The following is a 9431-nucleotide window of genomic DNA, read 5'->3' as shown; positions in this document are numbered from 1 at the left end:
GCAGCCCTCCCCCCAATAAGCTTTATAATCAATTATTACACTGTTTGTAAGGTTAAACGAAAGTTTGATGTAAAAAAAAAAATCAGTTTTTTCTTTAAGAAAATTGGTCTTTTCGAAAGCAGTTTAATACAATAAAATACTGATAAATGAAAATGTTTTTAAATGTAATAATTTATGCATAATGTTATTTATTGCAGTGCCTTGCAGGGTAAACAAAAAGCACACCACGTAAATAAAAAAAGACTAAAAAATGTATATAATTTTTATTGAGGTGTGGTGCAGTGTAATCTGAATATGTTGCATTCACCTATATGTTGCCCATTTATTCCATTCCTGTTGGTTTCTATGAGTCTAGGCAGCTGGTATGCACTAAATGGATTCCACAGAAGGGAAACCCAGTATAACACTCATTATATCTCTGGAGGACACATGAGGTCATCGCCCTAAATCTCTCCAGTTTGTTGTGTGGGGGCGGTTGAACATCCTTTACCATGTAGGGCCTGATCTCATGATTTTGGCAGATGCATGCATGAAGAAATTATGTTGAAATGATTGGCTGTCCTGCATTGGGATGTTTTCTAAATCTCTCTTCTGCGGGGGTGTGTTTATGTGGACTATATGTGGTGTACGTGTGTTTTCATCATGTAATGGCCCTGCCAGACTCCAGCACTTGATCCCAGGATCAAATATCTCCGTGAATCAGACATGCATACATGGTCCAAATAGGCTGCTCCCCTCAGAAGAACCAAAACATGTTTGTGATCCATTACTGCTATGTGCCGTTAGTCATAGACACATCTGCTTCTTCTTAACTTGGAAACCACACAAGAAATCAGTTCTGCTTTCTTCTAGAAGCTCCAAACTAGAAAAGCCTGTAAACACTGTAGAGTTTCAGAAGCTGTGTTTAGAAAAAGAAACCTGACTCAGAATGTTTCACGTTTATTTCCAAATATTGAAAATGCTTAAGTTGTAAAAGTTACATTTCTGTATCGAACACTTAAGAGAGTGAATGTAATGAAAAACATGATCATGTCAAAATAACCTCAGTGCTCACAAATGATTGACTTACAGACATCATACAATTCTTCATCATCAAGTTCTTGAAGTACACATGAAATTCTCCACAGATCACAACGGAGATGCTTCTTTCTCACATTATTACGTATTATTGATGGACACTTACAGGAATAATTCACAAAAACAAAAATTTTTTAATGTGTTCACCCTCTGGCGGTACAAGATCAGGATGAGTTTGTTTCTTCATCAGGTTTGTAGAAATGTAACATTATATCAGTGTGTCATCAATGGATGCTCTGCAGTGAATGGGTGCCGTCAGAATGAGAGTCTGATAAAATCTCCAGTCCATCAATGAACATCTGGAGAAGACAAAAGATGAAACAAATCCAGCATTAAGATGATTTTAACTCAAACACATAGAGTTAGTAATAACACCTCCTCCAGTGAAAAAGAGCATCTCCTGGGCCCAGTTTTTCAAAAGGTTTAATCCGGATAAAATTGATCCGGATTTAGTAATCCTTTTTTTGCGATCCATGATCACGTAATCCATCTTACTTTTGGAGCCAGTTTTTTAAAGCAGCATCGGATTGGATCAATCGGATCCGGATAGGAACTTTTCAGGATCACCAAATCTGGATAACCAGTGCTGGATAACCAGTGCCCAAACAGGATAGGAAATCACAATGTAGAACTATAGATATGTAAAGAGCAAAAAGTAGAATAGCCAGTGTGGGGTCAATATAAATTATTTTTTATTTGAAATGAAAACCCACACATTTAAAAAAAAAAACTAAATACAAGAAAAACCCCACCCCATCCTCTTCCAGCAGTCCGCTCATCTGAGACCTACAACACAAACACTGTACATTGAGGATATTTATAACAAGTATCAAGTATAGATGTATTGAATAAAAAAAAAAGAATATTTTCGATTGTGATGAATATATATATCAATTAGTGACAGAATAAAATTTATTGTTTTTGGTCAATTTTGACAGCTGTTTGGGGGATTATTTTATGAGGCCAAACTCTTTCTACTTTGCTGTAGGCCTATACTGAAAGGCTGAATACGTTAAAGCCTACCTAATCACTGTAGCCTGACGGATGAACAAATAAAATTAAAACCTTATGAATAAATAGGATATCTTGTAAGATACTGCATGCTCCAAATATAGTATTATTTGATACATTTATAAAGTTTTCTTTACATTTCTGCCATGAAATCCATGTTGAATCCACCCTTCTGATGGGATCAGTTTAATCCAGATTTTTTGGATCAAAGTGATCCAAATCCTACAAAAGAGTTCTAAAAAAACCCAAACTAAAGGTTTGATCCGGATCAAAACTGAGATTGGATTACGTGATCTAATCCGATTATGTAATCCGTTTTTTCTTTTGAAAAACACATTTTCAAGATTTGATCCAATCCATTATCCAAAATCCTACTGGATTACTTTTGAAAAACCGGGCCCTGGTGATTACATTATTTTAAATGAGTCCACCCCCCAAGATTACTGTTATAAACACGAGCCACGTCTAAAAGGTAAAGGGGGAGGTGTTGCTTCAATTTATAACAAAGTTTTCAGGATTTCTCAGAGGGCAGGCTTCAAGTATAACTCGTTTGAAGTAATGGTGCTTCATATAACATTATCCAGAGAAACCAATGTTAATGATAAATCCCCTGTTATGTTTGTACTGGCTACTGTATACAGGCCACCAGGGCACCATACAGACTTTATTAAAGAGTTTGGTGATTTTACATCCGAGTTAGTTCTGGCTGCAGATAAAGTTTTAATAGTTGGTGATTTTAATATCCATGTTGATAATGAAAAAGATGCATTGGGATCAGCATTTATAGACATTCTGAACTCTATTGGTGTTAGACAACATGTTTCAGGACCTACTCATTGTTGAAATCATACTCTAGATTTAATACTGTCATATGGAATTGATGTTGATAGTGTTGAAATTATTCAGCCAAGTGATGATATCTCAGATCAATATTTAGTTTTGGGCAAACTTCATATTAGATTAGATTAGATTAGATCAACCTTTATTTGTCTCACAGGTGAGAAATTTCAACATTTACAGCAGAAAGTGGATAGCATATTGCCAAAAATGTAATTCTACTTCTTGTTACAAGTATGGTAAAACCATCACCTCTACCACAAAAGACTGCTTTTTAAGTTATCCTCCTGATTTATCCAAATTCCTTAGCATATCCAAAACCTCAGAACAACTTGATGATGTAACAGAAACTATGGACTCTCTCTTTTCTAGCACTTTAAATACAGTTGCTCCTTTACGCTTAAGGAAGGTTAAGGAAAACAGTTTGACACCATGGTATAATGAGCATACTCGCACCCTAAAGAGAGCAGCCCGAAAAATGGAGCGCAGCTGGAGGAAAACAAAACTAGAGGTATTTCGTATTGCTTGGCAGGAAAGTAAACTATCCTACAGAAAAGCATTAAAAACTGCTAGATCCGATTACTTTTCTTCTTTTTTAGAAGAAAACAAAAATAACCCCAGGTATTTATTCAATACAGTGGTTAAACATTCAAGTGTTGACATTTCCTAACACCACAGCAGTAATGCCTTTATTTACTTTACTTCTAAAATCGATACTATTAGAGATAAAAGTGCAACAATTCAGCCGTCAGCTACAGTTTCGCATCAGACAGTGCACTATAGACCCCCTGAGGAACAGTTCCACTCATTCTCTACTATAGGAGAGGAAGAATTGTATAAACTTGTTAAATCATCTAAACCTACAACATGTATGTTAGACCCTATACCATCTAAGCTCCTAAAAGAGGTGCTTCCAGAAGTCATAGATCCACTTCTGACTATTATGAATTCCTCATTGTCATTACGATATGTCCCCAAAACCTTCAAACTGGCTGTTATTAAGCCTCTAATCAAAAAAACACAACTTGACCCCAGAGAACTTGTTAATTATAGACCAATCTCGAATCTCCCTTTTCTGTCCAAGATACTAGAAAAGGTGGTATCCTCACAATTATATTCCTTCTTAGAGAAAGATGGTATATGTGATAAAGCCCTGCATTTCAGCCCGAGCCCGACGGGCCCGACTTATTTATGCCCGACCAATTTTCACGTTATAGCTCACATGCGGGCCGGGCCTTCTATTTATATTTTTAGACATTAAATAAAAAAATGAGAAGTTGACGTCAACGATAGAAAAACAAACATAGAAAGACATAAGACATTTCATAACCTCATAACTTTCATAATCTGATAATTCAACCCGTTATAATTAAACTGACATACTGACATGACAGTCTCACGCTTTTCCGTCAGCGCGATCCACGATTATACTTCAGTTATATCCACTTATTGTAGTAGTAGCTATTATAGGCCTCTAAAGTAATGTAAATGTAAACAGCACGAGACCCTGCTACCGCAACTGTCAAGACTGGCTCGCTCTGTGTTTAGTTTCCCATCAGCAGCAGCAGCGAACGTGAATAACCTTCCACTCTGGAGGCTATTCTTTTTCTAGACGATGCTCTGTAAGAAACTGTTCTAACTTTTCATTTGACTGGACTTTATTTTCGTTTAACTGTTGGAAACTAATGGAAAAAAGAATGGACATGTTATGTGGTGCATCTTTGAGGTAAGATAACATGCAAGTTTGTTTTTAATTAATTTAATTTGTTTAGATTGTAGGCTATTTCTCATTTCGTTTGCGAGCGCTGTTGCGAGCCTGCCTCAGAATTTCAATTTTTTTTTTTTTTTACTCACTGTGGTTTAATAAATAAACATTTATCAAACTAACTGTCTGTGTGATATGCTTGAAGTGTTTTATATATGAGTTTTTATTGTAGTCAAGTAAAGTATTAGCGATAATTTGAGAGGCTTAATTGATTAAATATGTTTTAGGCTACTCGCTGTCTGCTCGGCTGTTTAACGTTAATCGTCATTTTAAAAAAAAAATGCTCCAAACATTTTTCTAAATTAACTTGATAAAGAAATGAAAAGAAACATAACACAAAACTGACCCATTTTTTAAATGTTGCAAATAGGGTGTAAAAAAAATAAATAAATAAAAACAAGGGCTCGTGTCGGACTCGGGCTGATAATTCTGATGAGCTGTCGGACACGGGTCGGGCTAGGGCCTGAGCGTCTCGGGCCAGGGCCGGGCTCGGGCCTAGATTTGAGGCCCGTGCAGGGCTCTAATATGTGAGGACTTCCAGTCAGGATTTAGACCTTATCATAGTACTGAGACTGCTCTCCTTAGAGTTACAAATCTGCTCTTATCATCTGATCTTGGGTGTATCTCTTTATTAGTTTTATTGGATCTTAGTGCTGAGTTTGACACAATTGACCACGACATTCTTTTGCATAGACTTGAACACTTTGCTGGCATTAATGGAAGTGCATTAGCATGGTTTAATTCGTACTTATATGACCGCCATCAGTTCGTAGCAGTGAATGAAGATGTATCACATCGATCACAAGTGCAGTATGGAGTACCTCAAGGCTCAGTACTAGGGCCACTACTCTTCATGCTTTATATGTTACCCTTGGGAGATATCATCAGGAAACATGGTGTTAGCTTTCACTGTTATACTGATGATACTCAGCTCTATATTTCTTCGTGGCCCGGTGAAACACACCAATTTGAAAAACTAATGGAATGCATAGTCGATACAAAAAACTGGATGACGAGTAATTTCTTACTGCTAAATTCTGAAAAAACAGAGGAGTTAATTATAGGACCTAAAAACTCTGCTTGTAATAACCTAGAACACTGTCTAAGACTTGATGGTTGCTCTGTCAATTCTTCGTCATCAGTTAGGAACCTAGGTGTGCTACTTGATCGCAATCTTTCCTTAGAAAGCCACGTTTCTAGCATTTGTAAAACTGCATTTTTCCATCTCAAAAATATATCTAAATTACGGACTATGCTCTCAATGTCAAATGCAGAAATGTTAATCCATGCATTTATGACTTCAAGGTTAGATTATTGTAATGCTTTATTGGGTGGTTGTTCTGCACGCTTAATAAACAAACTACAGCTAGTCCAAAATGCAGCAGCAAGAGTTCTTACTAGAACCAGGAAGTATGACCATATTAGCCCGGTCCTGTCCACACTGCACTGGCTCCCTATAAAACATCGTATAGATTTGAAAATATTGCTTATTACTTATAAAGCCCTGAATGGTTTAGCACCTCAGTATTTGAATGAGCTCCTTTTACATTATACTCCTCTACGTCCACTACATTCTCAAAACTCAGGCAATTTGATAATACCTAGAATATAAAAATCAATTGCGGGCGGCAGATCCTTTCCCTATTTGGCGCCTAAACTCTGGAATAACCTACCTAACATTGTTTTCCTAATGAATGTTGTTCAGTTGCTTTGACGCAATGTATTTTTTTAAAGCGCTATATAAATAAAGGTAACTTGACTTGACTTGACTTGTTGTCTCTCACATCAAAATCCAGACACAGATTTGTTTAAAGCTGTTTAAACGCTGCTTGTTCTGTGCAGATTTCTCACCTGATTCAGACCAGAACACTTTTTCACTGGAGGAAGCATTATTATGGATTATGGACATTAAAAGCATCTTAATTCTGGATTAGTTTCATCTTTTGTCTTCTCCAGATGTTCACTGATGGACTGGAGTGCTGTGGATTATTGTGATGTTTTTATCAGACTCTCATTCTGACGGCACCCATTCAGTGCAGAACCCATTTCTGAGACACTGAAATCATATTTATCTCAGTAACTTTAGTTTTTATTTTCGACGTCAGTAGTTCTTGAAACTTCTGGAATCGTGAAATAAATTGTGGTTAATTAATTAACCTATCCTAACCCACCCTGTAATATATTGTGTCGTTTTTGTGCTCGGGACAGCTTTATCCGCAGGCTGGGCAGGTTATAAAGGTCCTCCAGGTGAAAGTGCTTCTCAAATGTGTCCACGAAGCTGCTGCAGGTGTGGATGTGCGTACACCATGTCTGCGGCCATGATGTAGTCGTAGTGGCAGGTGTTAAGCGGGAATCGCTCGTCCAGCTGTTGCCCCCAGCAGAGCTCGGTCACAAGCGGCTCGTGTCTGCACAGTCCTCTGGTGTTACGGTTCAAGTTGTGTCTCAGATTCCCCAAAACATCCGGCAGATCTGTGGACGTCACCTTTGCCCCTGCAGGTGGAAGACAACACTTACTAATATACACACTAATGAAACTAATGCTGTATATTGTTTATTTAATTTGCACTACATTCATATAATTAAAATTACATTTGAGCATTTTTTTATAATTTTCTTTTTTTGCTAAATTGTGTTCATTAGAAAACATTAATTAAAAATATGTTAAAATTATTTTAAATTTTGATTTTCACTAAATGTTATAGTAATAAGTTTTTGCTAAATTAAAATAATTAGAAACATGAATTAAAACGTTAAAATAATCATTAAATAATTTTAGTTTTCACTAAATGTTCAGTTAATTTAAATAAATTAAAAATAATATATTTATTATTTAATCATATTTAACATATTTAAATGTAAAAATACATTTAATATTCATACATTTTAAAATGTCAGTAGTTAAAAAAATAAAAAATATATGAAACTTATTATTAAACCATTTTAAGTAAGTTTACTTGTTGCTAAGTTTCATATTGATACAATTTTACAAAATATACTTACAATTTTTATTTATATTTCTAAAAAATCTTTTTTTTCTAAATTTCATATTTGTAAAAATAAATCATCCAATATTTTAAAAATATTTTCAATTAAAATGATTACAATGTAATTTTAAATCAATATAAAATTTTATATTCATAAATGTAAATGTAATAAAACCAAACCTTTTGTATTTGATTCTTAGAAAGAGATTTAAATGACAGGAATTTCAGCCTATTCTTTATTCTAAAGAATTTATATTAATATTCTGTATTCTAATTAATCTCTAACTATTTGTCTTTGATGGATATTAAGGTTTGAACCGCAACCTTATTGTGGAGGAGGAGTTTGAGTACCCGAATGATTCTAGGAGCTATGTTCTCCGGGGCTATATGCCCCCGGTAGGGTCTCCCAAGGCAAACAGGTCCTAGGTGACGAGTCAGACTAATAGTGGTTCAATAGCCTTTTATGAAAAATTGTAAAACAAGGACCCTGACGTTGCCCGACATGGCGCAGCCGGGGCCCCACCCTGGAGCCAGGCCCGGGGTGGGGGCTCAAATGCGAGCGCCTGGTGGTCGGGGCTCCCCTAATGGGGCCCGGTCGGGTTTAGCCCTAAAAAGCAACATGGGGCCGACCTATCGTGGATCCACCATCTGCGGGAGGAACCATAAGGGGCTGGTGCAATGTGGATCAGGCAGCGGTCAAAGTCAGGGGCCCCAACGACCTGATCTCTGGACACGGAAACTTGGGGACGTGGAATGTCACCTCACTGGCGGGGAAGGAGCCTGAGCTTGTGCGGGAGGTTGAGAGGTACCAACTTGAGATAGTCGGGCTCACCTCCACGCACAGCTTGGGTTCTGAAACCACCCCCCTTGAGAGAGGCTGGACTCCCTACTACTCTGGAGTTGCCCGTGCCGAGAGGCGGCAGGCTGGTGTGGGGTTGCTCATAGCTCCCCAGCTAAGTCGCCATGTGTTGGAGTTTACCCCTTTGAACAAAAGGGTTGCTTCCCTGCGCCTTTGGGTTGGGGATAGGTCTCTCACTGTCATTTGTGCAAATGGCAGTGTAGAGTACCCGGCCTTCCTGGGGTCTCTGGAAAGTGCTCCGATCAGGGACTCCGTCGTTCTACCTGGGAAGTTCAACGCTCACGTGGGCAGCGACAGTGATACCTGGAGGGGTGTGATTGGGAGGAATGGCCCCCCTGATCTGAACCCAAGTGGTGTTCTATTATTGGACTTCTGTGCAAGTCACAGTTTGTCCAAAACGAACACCATGTTCAAGCATAAGGGTGTCCATCAGTGCATGTGGCACCAACACACCCTAGGCAGGAGGTCAATGATCGACTTTGTGGTCGTTTACTCTGACCTCCGGCAGTATGTCTTGGACACTTGGGTAAATAGAGGGGCGGAGCTGTCAACTGATCACCACCTGGTGGTGAGTTGGATCTGATGGCGGCAAAAAGGTTCCTGTGACACGAGGCAATACATCTAATTTGAGGTGTCATCTCACTAACTGTCATCCAGCTATTGAAGCCCAGCTGCCCCCTCAAGCATCAGGTCATGGAGCAACATCAAAAAGAACAGCTGAGACCGGTACAGGCCGACAGTTAGGAGTAGCTGAAGCCTTTGTGAAAGTAACTGGCATAAATGCCTTACAGCCACTGTAACGCAGTATCTAGTTCAAGAGATGGTTCCATTCAACATGGTGGAGAAACCTGCATTTAAGTCAATGCTTCAAAAGTTTGCTAAGCAGTACGAGTTGCCG

The 9431-nt window shown here is 38.1% G+C and overlaps 1 long non-coding RNA gene across 1 annotated transcript; it reads right to left on the bottom strand.

Moving 5' to 3' along the window:
- Nucleotides 1-314: 314 nt before the first annotated feature.
- Nucleotides 315-7329, bottom strand: LOC113044683 (uncharacterized). Its single transcript, XR_003275899.1, has 2 exons — nt 6862-7329; nt 315-1376 (listed from the first exon to the last, which is right to left on the bottom strand). It is a non-coding gene; the product is annotated as an uncharacterized LOC113044683 (long non-coding RNA).
- Between the last annotated feature and the right edge of the window lie 2102 nt (nt 7330-9431).

This window comes from Carassius auratus, chromosome 26, assembly GCF_003368295.1.
Source record: "Carassius auratus strain Wakin chromosome 26, ASM336829v1, whole genome shotgun sequence".
Lineage (NCBI taxonomy): Eukaryota > Metazoa > Chordata > Actinopteri > Cypriniformes > Cyprinidae > Carassius > Carassius auratus.
The sequence above is the reverse complement of the archived record's forward strand: the minus strand, read 5'-3'. Positions and strand labels throughout refer to the sequence as shown.